This window comes from Vidua chalybeata, chromosome 3, assembly GCF_026979565.1.
Source record: "Vidua chalybeata isolate OUT-0048 chromosome 3, bVidCha1 merged haplotype, whole genome shotgun sequence".
Taxonomy (NCBI): domain Eukaryota; kingdom Metazoa; phylum Chordata; class Aves; order Passeriformes; family Viduidae; genus Vidua; species Vidua chalybeata.
The window spans coordinates 57,547,956-57,570,334 of record NC_071532.1 but is presented as its reverse complement, the minus strand read 5'-3'; positions in this window follow the sequence as shown (position 1 = coordinate 57,570,334).

Here is a 22,379-nt window from a genome sequence, read left to right as displayed (position 1 = left end):
GGCCAAAGGCTGGGGCTGGTGGCATGTGAGAAATGCCAGCTGTTTGCAGTATGAATATTACTCATTGTCCCATCCTGATGCAAAAAATATCCAGCTGTTTTAAATGTGAAACTTGCCATTCCCCACCTTTAAGAGAGGTGATTTTTTTTTTTTTTTTTTTTTTTTTTTTTTTTTTTTTTTTTTTGCTATGAGGGATCAGAGGAGTCCGACAACCATGAGGGACAGGAAGATATATTAAGCCTTTCTGCTGTGTGACTGTGTTTAAAAGAATGAAGAGCATTTCATTTTGCCTTGAATTAGATGCCTAGGGTGGGATTTATCTTTCCTAGCTTTATATGTCTATCAAGCCAATCATCTTTGTCTGAGTTAGGCAATTTCAGCTGCCTGCACAGTCAATTGAGGAGAACAGGAGCTTCCAGAGGGCAAATCACTCAGTCTTGTTTTCGACTCACATAGCAGACAAAAGTAGGACCAAACATCTGCAAGTTTTTCAGTAGATACTGTCTCTGGTTTGGTCCCAGGGACAGGCCATCCATGGGCAGCCAGGGTGCATCTCCAGGAGACTAGCTTATGCAACCCAAGATGATTTGCAATATGATAATATGCAGAATGTGGGGATGTGCGTGGGACACCCATTCCAAACACGCACTCCTGAGGTAGGCGAAGATGGAAATAGAGACATGTACAGTCTCATCTTTACAAAAGACAAGCCTTCGGATAAGCATCAAGTACAGGTTCTACCAGATAGGATGTTCCCACTTGGTCCTTGTGTACCACTGTCAAGTGTAGGTGATCCACTTGCTTAGCACACACACTGATGAAGTATTTCTCTCATGCTTTAAAGAGTAGACACGAATGGTCTTTCAGGAAAGAGTATTTCTTCCTTTGCCTTCAATAAACTACTTCTCTGTGGACATAGGAATGACCTCATTTGGCACCCATGAACACCTTGTTCCATATTTTAATCAGTTATTGTTGCTATAAATACATATTATTGCTATTTACACTCTGTTTACAGTAGGTTTAGCCAGGACAAGAGAAAGAGAAGTGGGAAGTGCAGTGCACAGATTAATTCCTGATTTATTTTGATTTAGTTTCTGCCATAAGTAAATAATTTTGATTGTTCTCCAGATGTAGTAGACATATAATTGTCTACTTGATCGTTGTATTTGCTGATCTAACAGCTACACAAAGAGTCCAGTACAACAGACAGGGCAGAAGGTAGAGTATGATGGTAAATAATTTTGTCTCTGAAAGCTATTTCCACATACTCAGTTTTTCCAAGTTGTTTTATACTCTCTTACTCTCTCCACACACACACACACACACACACACACACACACACACACACACACACATCCCTAAATGGCTATTTCTCTCTGTGTGTGGTTAGGGGAGTTCTTTTTGCTGTTATTGTGCATGGTGAATCAGGCTCAAGCTGATGAAATCCTTGGATGAGAGGTATTTAGCATGGGCCTCAAGTCAATAAAAACTATTCTAGGCATGGCCCCCCTTTCACATAAACTAATGCCAGGCTGATTTTCAGTAGTTCTGCAATCTCTCTTCTTCCACTTAGCCCAAACTTCTGCTGTGATAATGCAGGGAGACACCTTGCAGCAGTGGGCCCTGTCTGTGTTAGCACATGAGCCACCTATGCTGGCAAGAACAGAGTGCAAATAGAATGCACTGGGACTTGGAATAGTTCTCTGGATTTGACATTTAAGGATGTCTATCAATCTCAGTTAAAATGAATGAAGTTGATTTCAAGTGGTAATTTGGTACCTCATTCTGAAAACTGCCAGCAGGACATTTGCACAGTTCACAGAGTCTTTGAGCAGAGAGTGTAGAATTACTTAGTGTCGCATGCTCCATGCCAGAACAGTTGGAATCTCTTGGGAAGTCTTTTGTTCTAACATTATAAAGATATGGGTTCAATAATGCCCTTAATGAGAATACCTAAAATGTACAAAGGGTCAATCACCCTGTAAAGGAAGAGGAAATAGTTGCAAAATGCACAGGGAGGGGCTAATGTTAGAAGTCCAAGGAAATGTGTTGCCTTAAGAAACTGCTGATGTCTTCTGTGACTAATGTATTATTGTTCGTGGAACAACACAGGTTATAGACTTGCCCATGTTGCTAACTGAGGCGTTGAACCAAACACTTCCGTACCCTAAAGAAATCTATTATTTTTCTTCTGAAACTTACATGTAAGAACCAGATTCAAGGGAAAACTTCTCATCTCTGAACTCCTGTAATGTCCGAGAAATATATGGAATATATGAAATAGTGAATCAAGGGGAAGAAAGTCTTGTGTTTCAACAGCAAAGATGTCTTCTCAGTCCAGGAAAGTAGAGTTGTAACTGTGGAACTTTGAATTTGCAACAATGTTCTTGCAAAATTGCCAGAAGGCATTTACAATTTAATTCAGACAAGTGCAAAGATAAGAGTAGCAGCTTCACTACAAATAGTTAACTGTTGCATGGCATCCATGTATGTGTGTGTGTGTGTGTGTGTATGTGTTTGTGTGTATGTGTAATAAAAACGATTTAAAGTATTTGAACAGTAAAACAAAAGAGGTTTACTTCATGAGAAAGTGCAGGGAAGCACCCACCATGAGAAAATGAATAGTGAACAGCCAGGAGAATCAAGATCCCAAGCAAACAGTCTGCTTGGAGCTATGAGAATACATGATGTAAAGTACCTAGAAATGTAATTGGAGAGGAAAATGCATTTTAGGTCTGCTGTGGAGGAAAAAGTAGAATATTTTGGTTCTGTTATTGGACATCTGTAGTTAATGTTGCTTGACAACCAGAAATATGAGACTAGGCAGTAGGCGAAAAGTCAGAAGTGAAGAGACTCATTATTTGTGAGTCATCATTCAGGTAACACCTGTAAGAACTGGAGCACATGAGGTCATGAAGAATCATACACATGGAAACCTAGAACAGGGTTTCTCCTTCAGCCCAGTTCTGGGCCCCTTTCCTCAAGGAAGACATTGAGGTCCTGGAGCATATCCAGATAAGGGCAACAAAGCTTATGAAGGATCTAGAGAGGAACTGCTGAGGAAGTGTTTATTCTCAAGAAAAGAAGGTTCAGGGGAGACCTTATCATTCTTTACAGCTACCTGAAAGGTGGTGTAGCAAGGTGGGGGTTGGCCTCTTCTCCCATAGCCTCAAGCTGTGCAAGGGGAGATTCAGGTTGGACATCAGGAAGAATTTCCTCACCGAAACGAAGGGTTGTTAAGTATTGGAACAGGCTGCCCAGGGTGGTGGTGGATCCACCATCCCTGGAGGTGTTTAAGAAGTGGCAGGATGTGGTACTTGTTGCTATGGTCTAGTTGACCATGTGATAATCAGTCAAAGATTGGACTTTACGATCTTAGAGGTCTTTTCCAAGCTAAATGATTCGGTGTGATTCACCTTTCAGTTAGTTGGACTTATTCCATTTCAAAACAGGTATTCTTTAAGGTGTTGGTTGTCTTCTGCCTACCTTAAGCGCCTTATATTATTCTTTCACTTTTACATCATAGCCATGCTGAAAGCAAAGCACAGCTCTTAAACTCCAGAAAGTGCCTACCTTGTTTACACACAGAAATATCAGATGTAACATCTGAAGCACCTTCTCCTCTCAGAAAGCAAGATATTGAGGTCAAAGCTTTGGAATTCCAGTGGTGTTGTGTGTATGTAACAGGTACTGGCACAAGCAGCAACATCTCCCTGTTATGGTTTTCTACTGTGAAACAAGGGCAGGTAAGTGGCAGCTGCCTTTCTGTTTCTCTCATGCAGGATATTCAGCTGTTTGCCTATAATGCAGCAACTAGATGCAGGTTTTGCAGAAATGCTCAGAATAGCTTATTAAAGCTTGTCACATCATCAAAGCTGGCAAATTTATTTTTTAAAGTAATCAGGATTTCTGAATTTATAAAAAACCCATTACATACAAACAATATCCTTAATCCTTGAATGCCTTAGAGGCAAGCTTGGTTTCTGCTTCTCTACATAGACTGCAAAACTGACACCTTTATTTTCTCTGTACTTGTTGGTGCTGAGAACATTGCTGCTGTGGTCCAGATTTCAGGCTACAGGAGCCTGGAAACTTAAGCGAATCCCATTCCTCATTAGTTTACAGAGAGATTCTTTAGATGATCCTTTACTGAAAAGAAAAGGAAACTCTCCCACCCACTTTCTTTCTTGGAATGGGCTTCATATGCATACCGTCTGAAAGAAAACAAATTCTACATGAGCAAGTTTATGGAAGAAGGTCATGACATTTCCATCGAAAGGACGTGATCTTGTTCCTGTTGAGATTACTGGTTAAATTCCCATCAGTTTCAGTCACAGTTAAAGTGGAATGTGAACAAAACCCAGAATGGCTCTCTAAGCTACTTAATAAATTTTACACAGTTGTTGTTTTCTTAAAGTATTTGAGTTTTAGACAAATGACAGATACACAAAATTGAGAAACTAGAAGAGAAACAGAGAGAACTGTTTTGTCTGGACTGAAGGAATGCTGTTACAACATGTCCTTTAAATAATAAATTGACATTTTGAGCTGAAATGAAAATGTTTTTCTTTCTCAATTTCACTTCGAAACAACCAGTTTTTTTGCTTCTTTCTTCCTATGAAATGGAAAATTTTCATTGGCATTGAAATGTTCTTGTGCAAAAATGCTTTGCTCCCATACTCCATGTTGACCAAGCAAACTTTTCCACAGAATTGAAAAGTTTTATTTGTTCACCATTTCAATTTCCAATCATATGTCAGGTACATCTCAAAAAACAGAGACAGCTGTTTCTGTTCTGTTGAGTATAAAGAGCAAATATAAAGACAATGTTGCAATACCCAAGTAGGTAATAAGGGTTTTGTGGTGAAGATGAGAATAATCTTCTCAGGCTTTGGAACCTCTCTGGTAGCCTCTGGAAGGCAATGAAGATGCCAGGGTACAAGGATCAGGGTTATGATCCTTGTGTTTGACTAGGTTTATTTTTTGGAAGAACACAGATACAAGATAAAGGCCAGTGAGAAAAACAATTCTGCCCCTTTGGGACAATCACAACACGAGCAGAGCAATCCAGGTGTCCAGGCCTGAAAGTACCAAGTAGACATCTATGACTCATGTCCAACAGCAGACCCTTCTGAAGCAGCAGCGGAAGGTGAAGTGGCATGGTCATAGATGACCTCAGATGCTTCTGCATAGCCATTTGAATTGCTCCTGGGGTGTTTTGGCTTCCCCTCTTCCTGTCTACTGACGTAGCTCCGGTGACCACTCAGCCCTTGGAAGCAGCTCTGGAGCATGAAGCCACAAACTGTTTTTCTAGGCAATCATCCTCTGCTGGAGAAAAACAGCTTCCCAGTCCCTGTGGGCTGGAGGGCACTGAACTGCCAACCATGTTCAAACGCAGGTTGTTACCTGCTCTTGGCAGAAAAGTAATTAGTACAAAGCCAAGCAAGAAACAGCTGTTTTTACTCATGCTTTATTCTTTTGATAGTGGCTGCTAATTGAGTTGTTAGCAGGGCTGCGGCCACATCAAACCTAAAATCAGATTTGCCATTGGGTCTATGATTAACCCTATGGTGCCCAAAGGAAGCCTAAGTGCTAAAAGGAGAAGCCACTTCCAAAAGGGCACAGTCCTAACAAGGGAGAAAACAAGACAAAAGCTCATTATTTTCTGGCTCAACTATAAATGTAGACACTAAGAAAGATCCACAGGGCTGTGTTGCTTGACCATTAAATAATATTCAATGCAGACTACAAAGGGTGAAATTCGTAAGGGGAAATGAGGCTATACATCAGCTTCTATAGTACTGGTCTGTGTAGTAGCAACCCAGAAAATTAGGCAATTACATGGGAAAATTCAACATCATCTTGTTAAGAGCTTGTTTTCAATACAGTTCCTAGAGTGCAGTAGGACCCAGACAAATAGGTGCTCTTCAGTTGTTAACCACTCACTGGATTGCACACTGTGAGGACTTCTCTAGTTATTTTGATTTGCTCTAACTCAGTCCCAAGGAGAAAAAAATGACAGCATAATCAACTTCAGGAAGATAGTTCTGTGTATGAACACATGAGGCATGAAAGAGTATGAAGACACAATAAATCCATTTTAAACTGATAATTTAAAATATTTATGACTTGAATCTCTTCATCAATGTACTTTTGCTATTATTTTCCAGTGCTGTGTGGCATAAGTAACCTCTGAAACTATCAAATTATAAGCTGGGTTTGTTTTGGTAACATGATTGCTTCCTGTGTCTGTGACTACCTCCTTCTGATCAATGGTGGGAACTCTTTAGGAAGTGTGGGGTCAAACACTTGGAATAAGTTCAATTGACTAATTAAGCAAGTTGAGGATGATGTTCCAGCCTGAGGTGTTCCTCAGACATGATACTTAAATGTATGTGTATCTTAGAAGCACAAAATGACCAGATCAGGAAGCTGTGTCATACCCCACCTTGCATAATTTGCTCTTAGAGTTTCAGTAGTTTGTGGCACCACAACAGATGAAGGAATTAGAATGCAAACTTCCTTTAATTATGCAAAACAAAACCAGCATGGCACTGCTTCCGGAAGTATTTAACATCTAGCAATTCTGGGCAATTCAAAAGATCAAGGGGTTCATACTAGCTATGCTTATACTGAGATAGGTATTTGGGCCTTCCACATATTTGATCTTTCCATTAATCTCCCCATCCTTCAGCTCTCTCCTTCCTGGGTCCTCTTAGCAATCACCTGCCACTTGAATGATCCTTAAAGCACTGTAGAGCTTTTCATGAAGCTCCTACAAGAGCAAAAATGGATCCCAGATACATGATCTGATATCAAATCCAGTGACTATTGTCAGAAGTTTCCCTTTACTCATCCCCTTTTGATTACATTTACTGTGTTCTGATACTTTAAATCAGAGCCTGTCTGCTGACTGGCTCTGATTTAGGGTCATTTGGTTTAGGTGACTGTGCCTTATCTAGTTTTCCCCTATATCACATGGTGAGGAAAATCCCACCCATAGCAAATATTTAGAAGATATCATTATCTGCCTATCTCTTTATTTGCATTGAGCATCCTTTGTTTAGGACTTGGAGGAGCTGCATGATTCAGGAACAGGAAGAGCCAGGACAGACATACTGGGACTTTACAGGGTACTGAGGAAACTCTAAAGAAGAACAATGTGTCCAGTGTTGTGTACTGGTTTGGCTTCAGGGTAGTAAGTGCTCAATTATTCTCTAACCCTTGGACAGGAACTGCATGTATGTCAGCCAAGAGAGTTTGGAATATCTGGGCAATACCTGTGGACTGATTTGCTTTCTAGATATGCTGGTTTCCAGCCATTCATCCAGCTCTGAAAGAACTGCAGACCCTATTACTGTGATTACAGTCCCAAAAGGACTTTTTGGTGTTGTGGGACCAATGCTTTGCTTTCAATTAGAACATTTCTAATTCTCTTAAACACTTACTGGAATACATATTTTTGCAAATGTTTAGAGTATGGTTTCAACTAAACCAGCTTTGTGTTGGACCACTGGAATAAAATAATCTTCAGATGATCCTAAAGTGTATTACACAGCATAGATCTATTATCCTCAGAGCTGTATGGCGACACACAAACACACACACACACGCACAGATGCACTCCGAACACTTACTATTAAAACTGGAGGAATTTTATTTTAACAAATAAAAAAGTGCATTGCAAAAGTCTTTCTGAACTTCTGAAGAAAGTTTTAAAAATAGTAGTGATGGTTTCTTCACTAGTAGCCAGGTAATTACTTGAGAGCTACTTTCAAGGGAAGAGAGCACACACCCTACAGGGTCAAGCTGGTAACGGCCTGCAATTATTAGTTAATGAAGCAATCCATCAGGACGGGGCACTTGGTGCTTGAGTGATGTTTATTATGGCAATAGTCATTGAAGTCAGTGCGAATAACTGTGACAATGGCCTTTTGGAATTCCAGCCTAATTTCCATATCAAATCATTTTCAATGACAGGTTCTGCTTGCCAAGTACACAAAGTCACAATGGGCAATTGAGGTTATGTTGATGCTCTCTCTTTAATATGTCACCTATGATCAAGATATTGAAAGTCAAATTCTGCCTTCAGATAAAAGCATGCGAATTTGTCATCTTAAAACTTTGTCTTTGTTCCTGGGAATGCAGCAGTCACTGTGCTCAGATTGTATCTTCAGTAGCAGCTTGGGCAATATTCACAGCAGCTTGCACAAGAATAAAGATACTTTAGTTAAGAGCTCTCTCAGTCAGTTATGCATAGGATGAAGTGAGGGATATCTATGTCTGTAGCCAACCTGGCTATGCTAATGCAGCTCTTTTGCATATCTTTTCATTATGCCTATTAGTAGCATCACAATCAGCAGTAAATACCATTTTGGCTATTAAGATACTCCATCTCATATAAATGCACCCATGAGTTCTGAAGAGGGAAACTGTCTAATGAACAGTCTGATGGATCACAAGACTAAACTTTCTGCTTTGGGGGTTTGAGATGTCCTTGAGCATAATATATCCACATTGGGTAAGATCTGCCTACAGTTTGTCTTTTGAGAATCATTCAAAGATTTGCCCTAGAGCACGAAACCACCTAAGAACACTGAGCTGAGAAGACGCTCGTGTCTAGGATGAGACACGTCAGACAAGTTTCAGATTTACAAAGTTAACATATTGCTACATACAAGACTACACTTACTTTGTAGGTACCTGTTCTCAATAACCACCTCCCCAACCTGATACCTCGCTCAGAATGGATCTTCAGGCTCTATGTGTGCACTGAGGCCTCATCTGGGATGTGGCTTGTGAATTGTGTCCAAAGGCTCCCTCTCCCTGACTCCAAAGCTAGTAATGGTATCTATTTCATCCACATGCTTTCTTCCTAGAAAAATGCAAGGCCTTGGACTCTACAATTGAAATTTCCTTTCCATCATCTCCAGGAGGTGGCCTAGCTGCAAGATTTCACATATGTTGGGGAATTACACCTCCCCACCTCCCCTCTGAATCTATGCCATGGAAGACACAGGTGTGCAGGATCTCAGGGCCTGGGCTGGAGCCCACATCTCTGCCTAATGGTTATAACCACTTGGCACACAAGGTAGAGCTGGATGACAGACCCACCTCCTTCCACTCCATCCTTCATGGCTGAGGAAAAATAATAATTCCAGGAAGCACAGCATCTCTGCTTCTGTGAACCAGAGAGTAAACTCTGCATGCTGTGTATATGCCTGTGGTCTCCTTTCTTTGCTTCCTTTTGTTGTGAGTTTTGGGCTGATCCAGTATCCAGTAATGCAATGGGAATCTTGCCATAATCTTGGACAGACATAAGATCAGGCACCATCTGACTGGAAAAAGTGACATAAAGCTTCTAATAACACAGATATTATGGATAGCTAGGGTTTATGCTGTGCTTTTTATCAGACAACATCATGTAGTTTTAACCTCTGTGTGCATGATTTGCTTTTATGAACCAGCAAAAAGCAACCACATGTGGGGAGAAATGTGACTGTGATGAAACAGGTCACAGCAGAGTTTTGTTATGATAGCACGTCCCTCCAGTTCATGAAGCTCCAGGCAGCAGATGATGCACTAAAACCACAGTGGTTTAATCCATAGTTTTTGCATATCACAGTGGTGATATGCAAAGACAGGTGAAAAGTGGGATCTACATTATTTTTGAATTCTGAATTCATTGCTCAGGTTGGTGTTTTGAATAGAAAAGTTTATTAAAAATTCTTTTGGGTGTTTTTCCTTCTTGTCTCTCTTTCATGAACTTTGATTTCTGAGCAAGTTCAGTTTCAACTGTCCTGTTAATTTGACTCATATTTCTCACTTCACCCCCTTTTGTCTTTGCAAAGGACTGGTAAGTGAAATGGATGATCAATCTGTGTGCATAGTGTCACATTTTTCAATAGGATACCATTGAAAAATTCTTTATATTGTACAGTTTGAGAATGAAGAAAGCTTTACAAATTTCGAGTTTTGAAATACATTCTGAATCATTTGCAGATGGGCTCAAAATGCAAAAGGCATATATTTGCTCCAAAGAGACTATGCCTGTCCCTTGAGATATTCTAATATTATAACTTAAAGAACAAAAACCCTGCTCTTTCCTCTCTCAGGCAGCTCTGTTCCAGCACAGTGACACTAAACTTTTGGATTATATGCACCGGTCAACACTTGCTTGCTTGTTTGCTTCACTCCCGTAACAATTATGAGTGTTTTTCCCAGAGATGATGTGTTTTGATGAAGAAATGCTGATTCAAACTTGCCCCGATACAAACGAGGAGAAAATTAAGAGCTGTTTCTAAAGAGCTGAAGGGGACAGATAAAAGGATTGAGTGTTAACTGTCCAGGTCATCCACGTGTTTGAACAGCTGAGCTGAAACGCACGGGGTCTGTGTTACCATAGGGTTGTAGCCGCAGGGTACCTATAAAGGGCACTCAGAGGCTGGAAAGAATTTCTAGGAGGGATTTTCACTTCTAGCATGAAAGCACTAGGATTTAATTTCAGAGAAAATGTTACAGAAGCCTATCCTTCTCTAAGCACACGTAATCGGAGTGATATGCTGAAGCACTGGATAAAAACAAAAGACATTGACAAAGTCAAAGCACTGAGAGAAAGGAGGGGTTTGTCAGCAGATTAGTTTGCTGCAGACTTCTTGCCATATGCCTCCCGATGCTGCCTTTACTGGCTTGACATTTACTTCCATAGGATAATGAATTAATGTTATTAATGATGTTATTATGGATCTGACATAAGGGATGAAAATCATGCAGCTAGGATGTAAGACAGCTGCAGAAAAGGGGCCTGAAAAATGTCTGTCCTTAGACAGTAACAAAACACAGTAGGAATGGCATTTTCCATCAGATCTGAGCTGAAAGCTTTGTAAAAGGTGAAGCAGGACACTAATTCCATTGCTCTCCATCTTTTTTATAATATGGACTTTTGTCCTTAAGTGTTCCTCATTAGATTTCACACTCAGACTTCTGGTTTGTATAAACTGTCTTTCAGGAGTAAATGTGAGCATTTCATCCCACTTTTCAGCTCTCAAGTGAACATGACCTAGACTTATTTAATTCTATGGTTCATCTGCTAGATGTAGTCTGTGTCAAAGTTTCCTTCACTTCAGTGACTGTATAATATGTAAGAGCACAGTAAGCTGGTGCTCCTAACAAATATGATTAAAACATGGACATAGAGATATTAGGTTAATGGCTGGACTTGATGATCTTAGAGACCTTTTCCAGCCTTATTGGTTCTGTGATTCTAACGATTCCAAAACACCTAAACCAAAATCCTCCTTTCCTTTCTGCACTACAAACCTGAAGTTACTCCTACGTTTCTTAACAATGTTGGTGTTATATTTATTCCCTTTCCAGGACTGTTAGGCTAGACTAAGACAAGTGCCTGTCCTAGGCTCCCATAGCAGACTGGATCACTTGGTTATGCTGGAGAAAACTATGGATTAAACTGGACTAAACCATCACCAATAGTGGCCTTTATTTTAAGGTGAGAAATGCTCACATATAGAATGCCAGAAGAACATCATGTTCCTCAGTTTTCACATAAAGTTCATGATGTTATGCATTAATGTTAATATTTGAAGGAGATTTGCTAATTTATGTACCATTAGCATATAAATTATTCCTACTATAAGAGTGAAAAAAAATCACTATACCTCTGGAAAAATTATATTTATTTTAACTTTTTTTCATTAAGGCAGTTAAATACAAGTTGCCACAGGAACCTAAAGTTTTTCATCATTAACATGAGCTTCATTTGACTATGCTAAATACTTCTAAGAAGTATTTCTCTGAGGAAAAAAAAAGGAAGAAAAAATTATCATCCACTGAATTTTGTTGTACATTTATTCTGTTGGAAAATGTACAAGGATTTTTATAGGATGTGACAAACCTGGACTCGGCTTTTCAAGTTCAGTGTTGCAGATTTGCTGGCATTCACAGCAGTTTCTAAACCGTTTCCTTTCCTATGGGTGTCCAGAACACATTCCACATTTTTTGTCCCATCACTTTAAGTCAATATTTTAGAAATAAATTCTTAGGAAAATGTGACCTTTGGAATTAGGCGCTGGACAAGGGTCACCAACTGTGAATGCTGCAGAAGAAAGTAGTGGATGGCACTGCCATAGTCACCTGTTGGGCCTTTTCTACTGGTACTGACACAGCTTTAGGTCAGTCAATGTCTACCTGACTATAGCCAGAATTGGGCTTAAAAACATGCAAATGCTACCCTGGGTAACAGAGGTAACATTTCCATCTGTTGAAGAATATGGTTATTAGCTTGCATTTTTTAAGCAGTTTATCTTTTCCTGTTCTCTTTTCCTTCATATTTGCCAACACTGATTTCTGGTCTAGTTGAAAATGCTACATCCAAACAGCCTGTCTAGCAGGAATGTGATGGTTTCAGTGATGATGTCCCAGAAGGTCCCAGGGGTTCTGTAAGGTGAGAGGAGACAGAATCACTGGAGTGTATTGACAGTCATGATTTACACCTAAAAAAGAAACCGTAGGTTGAAAAACAACAATTATTTATTACAGTCTGTTAGACTGTGAACAGCATACCAAGAAAAGTGTGTGGAAAACTGCAAAGTTATGGTGTTTAAAATCAGGCTAGATTGTATAAAATCTGCACTGCATAAATTGCTGTGTAGGAAACACTCTTGCATTGTTACAGGAAGGAAATAAATGGGCAAACCATCTCCAGCTTCTCTATGTCTTGACCCAAGTTTTCAGCTTGTACAATTAGAATAGCCACTAGAAATTCCTTTTTGCTGAAGATATTGTTCTTGGCTAACAGCTCCAGGCAAGATCCACTCCTGGTATGACAGGAATGTCATAGTCCAATTAATAGGGCAAGTGTGCTCACTTGTGCCATACGTAGTTGTCCGTGCAATAATTTGTGTTCAGTAAGTCAAGCCACTCTGTTAAGTATCTTTACTTTAAAAAATCAGCAAGAAAGGGAAAAAAATCATTAGAAGTTTGGCAAACAAATTTCACAGGCTCTTGTGTTTGTCCTACCTTTGGAGTTCTATACAGAGGAATTCTTCATAAGACACAGTATGGCTTACTGTGAGTAATAAAATCCTCTTCATTTTTGCAACATTCTGACTGATGTCCCAGATAAGACCTCCTACTGGCTGAAAGATGGAAATAAAAAGAATTTTACATAGAAACATGATTATTAGCTTGTTCATATGTATTCACTGATGTTTGCAAGTTTGTAACTGATGAGCTTTAAATGAAAATCTTTAGACAATGAGAAGAAGGGAAATTCTTGGCTTAGTTTTTTAAAGTACAACTGTTTATAACAGTGGCTTTAGCCAGTGATCATGCACCACTTAATAAACTGCTGATATAGAGAGTGTCGCTAACATTTTTCTGAAAGCTGAGTAGTCTGAAGTATTTTTGAAGACTAACCTCCCACTGCCTCCTACAAGCTTCCTACAGGCAGGCAAGACATTAGCATGTAAGAAAGAACATATATTCTACACTCCGTGACTTGTTTCTCTAGAGCATGGGGAAAGGTAACCTTTTTTTTAGCTAAAACTAGCTTCAAAACATTAACTGGGATAGAATTTTGCAGAAGCACGCTCAGGTTTTTGTATCTTGTGCTGGTAACAGTAACTCCAGTTCCACCAAGATCTGCATTGTCTAAAGCCTGTGAAAAGTGAAAAGCATCTGGTGATCTGGCCAGCCTCAAGGGAGTGTGAACAACGACAAGAAGGCTATGACAGAAGGGATGCACTCTATGCCTTTGACTGCAAATGGATTAGCTACAACAGGAACATAAATTAGGAAAAGGTTTTATGATACAAGAATATAAAAACAGATTATTGTATCTGATTAACCATGCAAAATCAAAATTTGTAAAGGAAGGAGAGAACCAAATCTAAATTCTAATTGTGGCTGCTTTCAACAGCTGATGTGAGGAGCATTTTGGGGAGGAAAAAAATGGTACTAATTCAGTCTGCTGTAAAAAAATGGCAGCAAACATTTTCCCCAACATTCTTTGGAGCCTCAGAGCTGGGATGAGCTACACAGCAGAGACGCTGTGGGGTTTTCCTGGAGGACTGCCTTTGTACAACATAGCAAAGAATGGTGGACAGTCTCTCTTCAGTGCAGTTCCAAGGCAATGACAACAACTGAAGTCAAAAGCACTAATGACTAGTTGAAACAACAGATGACCTAAGGCCAAGAGCTCGGCCAGCCAGTAACAATGTGGAAATGTCCTTTGCCAAGGTCCTTAAAGGAATATTTCCTTTTTTAGATGCAGCACAATATTCACATTTTTTGTATAGTTATCAAAGTGTCTAAAAAATGTTTGTTAAGTACCTCAATCAGTCAGAAAGCCACAGTTTTGATACTCTTTTTACAATATAAGCTGAGCAATTTTAGTTGTTTTGCTTTTGGGTTTTTTTAGGAAAAAGATTAGAAACTGAGCCTTGACCTCTCATGCCAATTTCAAACATCCTGCTTGTTTTGATGGAGCCAGAATGTCACGTAGGTATCCTAATATTTCTTATTTGCTTATGTCCTTCCTGCGTCATCTAAATCATTGATTGTTTGTTGGTGGCTTTAACATGAATTCAAATAAGTCTCATTCTGTTAAGTGGGTTGGTCCTTCCTTCTTCCTGTGCTGGGTTTGCCCTTGTCATTACAGGCATACAATAAGAAGACTTCTCTGCCGCAGATGTTTACAATACAGTCTGTAAATAATGGATTCCATTGTTTACTCGAAAAAATACTTTTTTAAATGCAAAGCTACAAGGTTTGCATAGCTGGCGTCAGCCTCCCCACACACAGAGTCTCCTATTTTCCTGGAAGAAGCCTGGGGCATCCTCCCCACTTGTAAAACATTTCTGCCAGAAGCAATTTAAAAACGTTTGACAATGAGAAACGTGCAAAATGAAGCATGTCAAAGGAGAAGGAAACAAGAAAAAACCTTCAATATTTGTAGTTATACAAGCTGATAAAATGTTCAAGGTCCACTCTGTAAATGGTGACTCCCATACATAGAATTTGTCTTCAGAAGCAGTAAACATTTATACTAAATTAAAACTCTACATTTTAAAATTCTGTTCTATGGATTCTGTTCTGCCAGCTTTGTACCAAAGTATCAAAAGAGATAACTCATGTCAGAAAAAGTTTACAGCTTAGAAGGTGTGAAGAGATGAAGACCACATTTGTTCCTTTGAATTTCCATTATTCCTAATTCTGGAAGAGAAATTTATGCTTGGGAGTAGATAGTCTGGGTATGGGGTCTCATGATTATTTCTTGGGTTATGATGAGTTTACAGGTGACTTCCATTTAAAACTTCGCCCAAATACTTGTAGTATTGTTGTCTTAATTGAAATGATAGTTTGAGACATACAAGTCAGCAGGGGAAAAAATTGTTACTATTCTCATGCCTGTTTTATGATAGCATTTGTTTCCAGAGGCTATTTTTCTACTTCTATGAACTAAAAATTTTATAGGCATGGTGCTACCACACATTGTTACACTCTAGTGTCAAAAGTCTTGGCTGTGAGAGCAGAATTCACAGCCTTGTAAGCACCACTTATTTTCCCAGTGCTGTAAACAGAGGGTTCAGAAGTGGGGAGATTGGACACCCAACACTAGAGCCCATAAGACAGGCAAGAGGCAAAGATCAAAGAGTGGGGTTTGTCTGAAGTGCTATCACACAGGGACTGAGATGCTTTCCTCTGGCTCTCTCTGAACAGTATGTCAAGGAGAAAGAGAAAATGGTTCTTTCCAAAACTTAAGGCACCTGAGTCTCCCATTCAAGCACAGACAGCCATCTCTTTCCTTTTTTCATAGGCCCTACCTGCTGCTGATCCTGGATGAGATGTTATTGCTCCTATTTCTGCTAAATGCTTATGATTAAATACTTAACTAGAATGCAAAGACCTGTGTGTCATCAGGTTTCTTTAGGCTGAGGAGAACATGGTGTCACCTGCCTCATCCTCAGAAGATGATTCATGGAAGGAGGCTTGATAACTGTGAGGTGTCTCCTGGCTAAGATTAGGTACTGTCAGGCCAAGAGGAAGATCACAATTCTGAAGAGTCATGGCAGACTGGAAGAACATAACTGTATCTCAGTGAGATCTTTTGAGAGAGATGCCCTACCTTTATATGGGTTTTATTCATTGACATTTTAGTGCAAAATACACAAACAGATTCAAAAAGGCTTTAAGTACCAGACAAATACAAAAATGCTCACTTTATTCACTATGCCTAAATCTGCTCTTGGATTTGTTTTTAGCCTTTTATTACTTTCATATCCTACCTGGAATGAAAACATTAGGTACCTCCTTTCATGCTTGCATAAGTTTATCTGAGAGGTCTGCCACAACCTTGTACTAGTCGCAGTTTTTCCTTCTTTTAAATATTGTTGACATCAGTGTGGTGGTCTATCCTACTTGACACCATAATAGTACCTCCATGGCAAAAAGAAGGGCCAAGCATCTTTGCTCTCTTTTTAAAACGATTTGTCAAACACAAAGGTACAATCAGCATGAGGCCCACCATGAGACATCCTGCATAAAAACATGAAATCTGGTACCCCGCAGTAGAAGGAGTGGAAGTTCACATATCTGAATTGTTTCCTAAACCCCTTTTATCACTAATTTACACAAAATATACCTGTCCAGCAGTCTGAGCACTCACCTAAGGTTTTGGGCACTCTTGTAAGGTTTAACCATAATCCAGAAAGCAGGCAGTGCTAATGCCCCAGAATCACTTCCCAAAATCAACTTCTTTAGCCATGCCTTATACATTTCTTCCCCAAAGTACAATGGAATTGACAAACCTACTGGGATTTCCAGAAAGACAGCCAGTCTGGATGCTATCAGAGAGAAACTGTCATGACGTTTCTATTTTCTTCTCTTACCACTAGGCCATGGAATGTTTTTACTTGTAAAAGGCATGTCCAAGTCCTCTCACTGCAAACATTTGTCTATCTCAAGGAGAGGAAAGCACTCTCTGGTGTGATAGAGGCCCATGCTGTTAAATATCATGGAGTAAGAAAATCATATTTGAAGCACGAAACAAAATCTAATTAGGGAAGAGTGCAGGTTAATGCTGAATGCTGACCTCATAAGTTTTTTCCTGAAGAAAGGGTCTGAAGTCAGACATATTCCACACTTAGTGTCCAAAAATATATCTTAACAGAGCAGCTTCAATTGATTTTTTAAATGCCAGCATTGATAGCAATGGGAAAAGAAATCAAGGCAAGGGGATGTGGACAAGCCAGTTGGTCAGTGCTCACACAGACCTTTCAAACAGCCTGGACATGGACAACTTAGGAGACCTTTCTGGGTAGGGATTTGGCAGCATATTGCATCAGGGAGTTGTAAAAGTCAGTCACAGAGCTCAAATGAGGGGTCCAGCAAAAGACTGTCAGTCATCATCATGCACTAAGAAACAGTCCCAGAAGCTACAAGAAAAGGAAGGATACACGGCTGAAGGGAAGTTAGAACTCTTGCACTAAGGAGCAGGGTAAAACACTCTAGCTAAATCAGGACACCATCTGATTATTAGAACCAGCCAAAAATTTTGGACAGAAGACAGAAAAACATCTCTTATCAGAAATATGATGCCTCAAAAATATGTTAAATGCCACTACATTTTTAAAACCAGATTCAAATCCGCTGTCCCTATTTTCCCAAATATGCTTGATGCACTCAAAATATTTTGAATTCCTAATTTAGATATATTTTTGTGTTTCATTGTGAAGTCTATATATCTAAATGCATTAATAAATGTAACATATTAATATTTCATAATTTTTTTCCAACATTATACTTCAACTTTTCAGCATTACTGAAGGCAAATACTGTTACCTTATCAAATGCTGCAGTGTTATGGATAAAAAAAGATTTTCTTTGAGGCAGCACTAAGAATTTCAAGGACAGGGAAAGTCTGAGTGTGCTGAGCTTTCATTCCAGTTGAGGATGAAAATAAATGTCAAATTGCTGTGAATTCCTATGGAATAGAAATGTTATCCCTGGCTGCATCATCAGACTACAATTGCAGATGGCCCTTTAGCTGAGAATATTTTGAAGGTCAGCACAGAAATGACAGAGCATAACTGCTACTGATGCCCTTGATTTCAAAACCAGCAATGTAACCAAGTTGCCAACAAACAAGCAATAAACAGTTGCTTCCTGAAAGGGGAGAAAGTATTAGAGGAAAGGGACATGAGATCATTGCCATGAAGCATCCTGAGTCAGCAAGTTAGGTGAGAAAGTTTTCTCTGGTCCCAAGACCATCTGTCTCCAGAAATGCTGACTGGGCTCATGCTGAGGCTTTTTCACTGACCAAACACCCACTGGGGGAGGGATGGGGGGACTGCAGCTGTACCCCAGCACCCAGGCATCATGTGGGCTTTGTAGTCACAACTGAACCTAGACTACCCCTGCTGATGTAGGGCACTTTTAGATAAGAGTTGTAAGGAACTGGTGTCCTTAATAAAAGGAAAGCAGCGACTACAGCTTGCAACAGCATGTCCCCAGCTGAACTGTTCATTTCTCAGTCACCCGCCTGTAGGAGCAGCCAGAAAATGGCACTGGTGTCTAGCAGGTGCCACTGCTGGCACCTGCACAGCCAGCAGTGACAGTCCCTCCCCTTGTGGGGATCTGTCTGACCTGCAGAGAAGAGCTTGGAAGCCAAGTCTTGGAGTAACAGCTTCTGTAAAAATAATTGGGTCGTTAAAATAGCAATGCAGTGTCTTCCTCGGATCTAAATCAGAGTTTTTAATTGTGATGGGAGTTACAGTGATTAACTGTGTGTGTAATGTGGCCAGACCAAACCAAGATGTATTTCTTGCTGGCTGCCTGGTGAAGAATTGTCTTGGGGTGTTGCTACCATCAATGTAAAGTAAAACACTACACTGTTACTGGCTACTGCCTGACAGTGAGGGCAGGGAGCTGTGTCCTCTCTGCTCCCTTGTGAAAGCTTGTGTGAGGAAAGACTTCTTTTCATATTCTCAGAAATTATCTGTATGCCAGCACACACACACTTTGACTCCTAATCCTAAACAACACACTGCTTTATTTATTATTTTCCATCAAAAAGAATGGCTATTCTAGGTACACATTAATTTCCCCCTCCATTTTCCTAAACATTAACAAGTTTTGATTTTGAAAAAGCAGCAAAAGTTTTTTTTTTTTTTTTTATCTCAGACCTACTGCCTTGTTTGCTTCACAGGCAGACTAAAATACTTTCCAAACATAAGGAGAGGACACAGTTGCCCCATGTCTATCAAAATATCCTATCCATTTGTCCTTCTCCTTTGGCATGTGTCTGTGTTGCAGGTTTAATCAAGTCCTCTTAGCTCTGTCACTCACAAGCTGCAGTTACATAGAGTCCTACAGAGCCTTGTATTTGACACAGGACTACAGAGCACAAGGAAAAGCTTTTATTAATTTTTGAGACTGGATTTTTTTTGTCTTTTCATAGAGTTTGAGTTACTGGTGACTCATTTCTTCTTGTTTACTTAATGATGAACCCCAAGATGTTAAGAACTTCTGGATTATTATCTTGACCTTAATGACAAATTTTAGTACCCTTTCTTCCTGTGAGACAGAAACAACGTCTTTCTCAAGAAGTCCTGGCTGCTGTGGTAGCAAAAGTTTCTCAGGAAAGCCCAAAACAGTTGTGTTTTCTTCTTGCTGTGGTCAAGGAAGCCACTCTTGAGTCACTGAGGAGGCTTTTTTCATTCCACAATACATATTCAAGGGAGGAATCCTTTCCAACCTCACATCCAGAGCATTTCTCATCTTCTGTGTGTAGTGCAATCAGTAAATAAAATCACAAAAAAATCCATCCTGCTTTGAATTTGGGAGACTGAAGTTACAGAAAAGGTCTCGCTGTTTCCCCAAGGCTCATGAGAAGGGAACAAAGCTGCCACAAGCTGGGATTCTCACTACATCTTGAAATAAGTAGAAAGCTCCAGAGGAAAGTGGTGGGGGGGAAATGAGAGATGACAAAAGATGTATTTCAGATGGTGGTCTCTAGCCCTTTTTTCTTCTCTGAGTTGCAGAAGTGGCCTGTGCAGACACCTCACTGCTGGCCTCTGTTGCTCTGAGAGTTGTCACAGTAGGGTGATACTCAGATTATCTCAAGGACATCTTTGCTCAGTGGCTCCCCAGTGACTTTCAAATTCAAAGGATGAATTTGCCCCTCGAAGTCCATGGTAACCCTACTAGGGAAGAACTAAGAGACACAGAAGTGTCAGTACCATCAGGTATGTCCCACTGCAAGAGATCTTGTGGACTCCCTGCGGTATGTTTTTCAGATGCCAGAACACCTGATGCTGTGCTGCAGACAACTTTGAAGCAGGTTCAGGTGGTCACATTGAAACAAGAAGTGAGCTCTCTTATCCCTAACCCGAGGATTTTGCCACCCAGATGAGATGACACAGTCTTGGGTGACACCATTTCTTCAGCACCCAATTTGTCTGCTGTGTGTCTGTCTGGCTGGCTGGTGTCTGGCTGTCTGGCTGGCTGGGGTGCAGGCATAGGGCGCAGCCGGCACGTGTAGCCTGTGCTGCCAAGAGCCTTGGAGCAAGGCTTGAAGTCGCTGCCATCCCCAGCAATGCTCCCTGACGACACTGGCCATCTGCATGGGCTCAGAAAAACCACCAATTACAATGTACCACTGCGCCTCAAATGCTGCCAAGGTGGCGAGCCAGGGCATGGGGAAAGATCATTGGACAGCAGCCAGCGCTTGGGGATTTTCACTTGACTTGTAAGAATGCAAAGTAACACTTGCAAAAACCAGTCAGGGAGTCAGGTGAGGCCTTTTCTATCCCTTTTTTATTTATAACTGTATTATGAACTGTCATGGAGTTCATATATGGCTTGTAGCAGGCTGCTTACAGTTTAGCTCTGCCATAGAGATTTATGTTTTTGTAAGACCTTACTCTGAAATCTATATTCTTTCTCTCAATGTAAGGCAAACAGCACCATAAACCAGGAAAAATCTGTGCAGAGCAGTGTACATTGAACCATAAAGCAATTTGGTCTGGTTTGTCTGCTATTACCTTAATAGGAATAATTTTGTTTCTTATTCTGAGGGGCCGAAAGGGAAGAGAAGGGATAAAAGGAATTGCCTCTGTAATTCACCTACCCTGACAAAGCTAGAAGTGTCTGGCTACTCCTTAGAAAACAAAAAATAAAATCTACAGGGAAGACATAAAGACTTTATCCTTTCGACTGGCTAATATGTCCAATTGCAACAGAAAGCAGAAAAGGAAAAATAAGTTCACCTGCTGGCTGGACAGTAAGCCCAGAGAGGTCTGATTTATGTAGCTTGATTGAAGTATGTATTTGAAGACCTAGGAAAGAGTCTGAAGCTGGCAGCCTCTCTGCAAGTGATTAGCACCCAACCCTGCCTTCAACTGACTCTGAGTGTCCTGTTCAATCCATGTTTTCAGCTCTGACAACTGGAAGCCAGGAATCCTTGGGGCTTTTAAAAACCACTTATAGCTCTACTTACTCTCTAATGACTGTTCACCTTCCATGTTACTCACTCACAGCTATATTTGATGCTTTTATTCCTGTTCTATCTGACTTGTTCTGGAGAGGTTTCTCAGTTAACAAGCAACAATGTGTCAGCTGTGAGTCGGTATTGCATTGTATTGTATTGCATTATATTATTGTAATACAATATAATATAATATAAACTATTATTTTGTATAATATTGTGGTTAATAATATTGTATAATATTGAAGGATACAGCATATTCCTCACATTACATAATTATATCCAACTTTAAAGCCTTTGACAGCAATAAAATCAAAAATCAACCAAAATATTACACACATACACACACACATACACACACACATACAATATACAATATATAGCACATTTTGCATTAAACATATAACTGGGATTATAAAAAGTATGAGCAAAAGACATCAGATGTTTTATTTGTTTGCTGCACCCTTTGCAAATAAGCTACCCATGCCATCTACTCATAAATATTGGAAAGGTTGCTTCCCACTGTGTCTGGTTTTCCAAAGGAGGTTAAAGAGGACTATGAACCCATGACCTACAGCTACTGCTGAGCTAGTCACCAGAAGTGAAGGATAGCAAGCAAACCTATTAGTTGAATTTTGCTTAGTTGTGAAGCAGACACTTAAAGTATGGGAATACAGAAACATTCAAGTTCATATCTCCTCTGCCTAGTCAACAGCCAGAAGTGCCAGGTTTTTTACTATGCAGAAAACAAGCTTAAAAGTCATGTCAGCCAAGTGCTGGCACAGAATATCCTCCAGCAAATGAGTCCTGGGCTGCACAATGTGTGGAACTTACTGGTTTGGGTCTCTTCACTACACTAAATTTCCTGGCA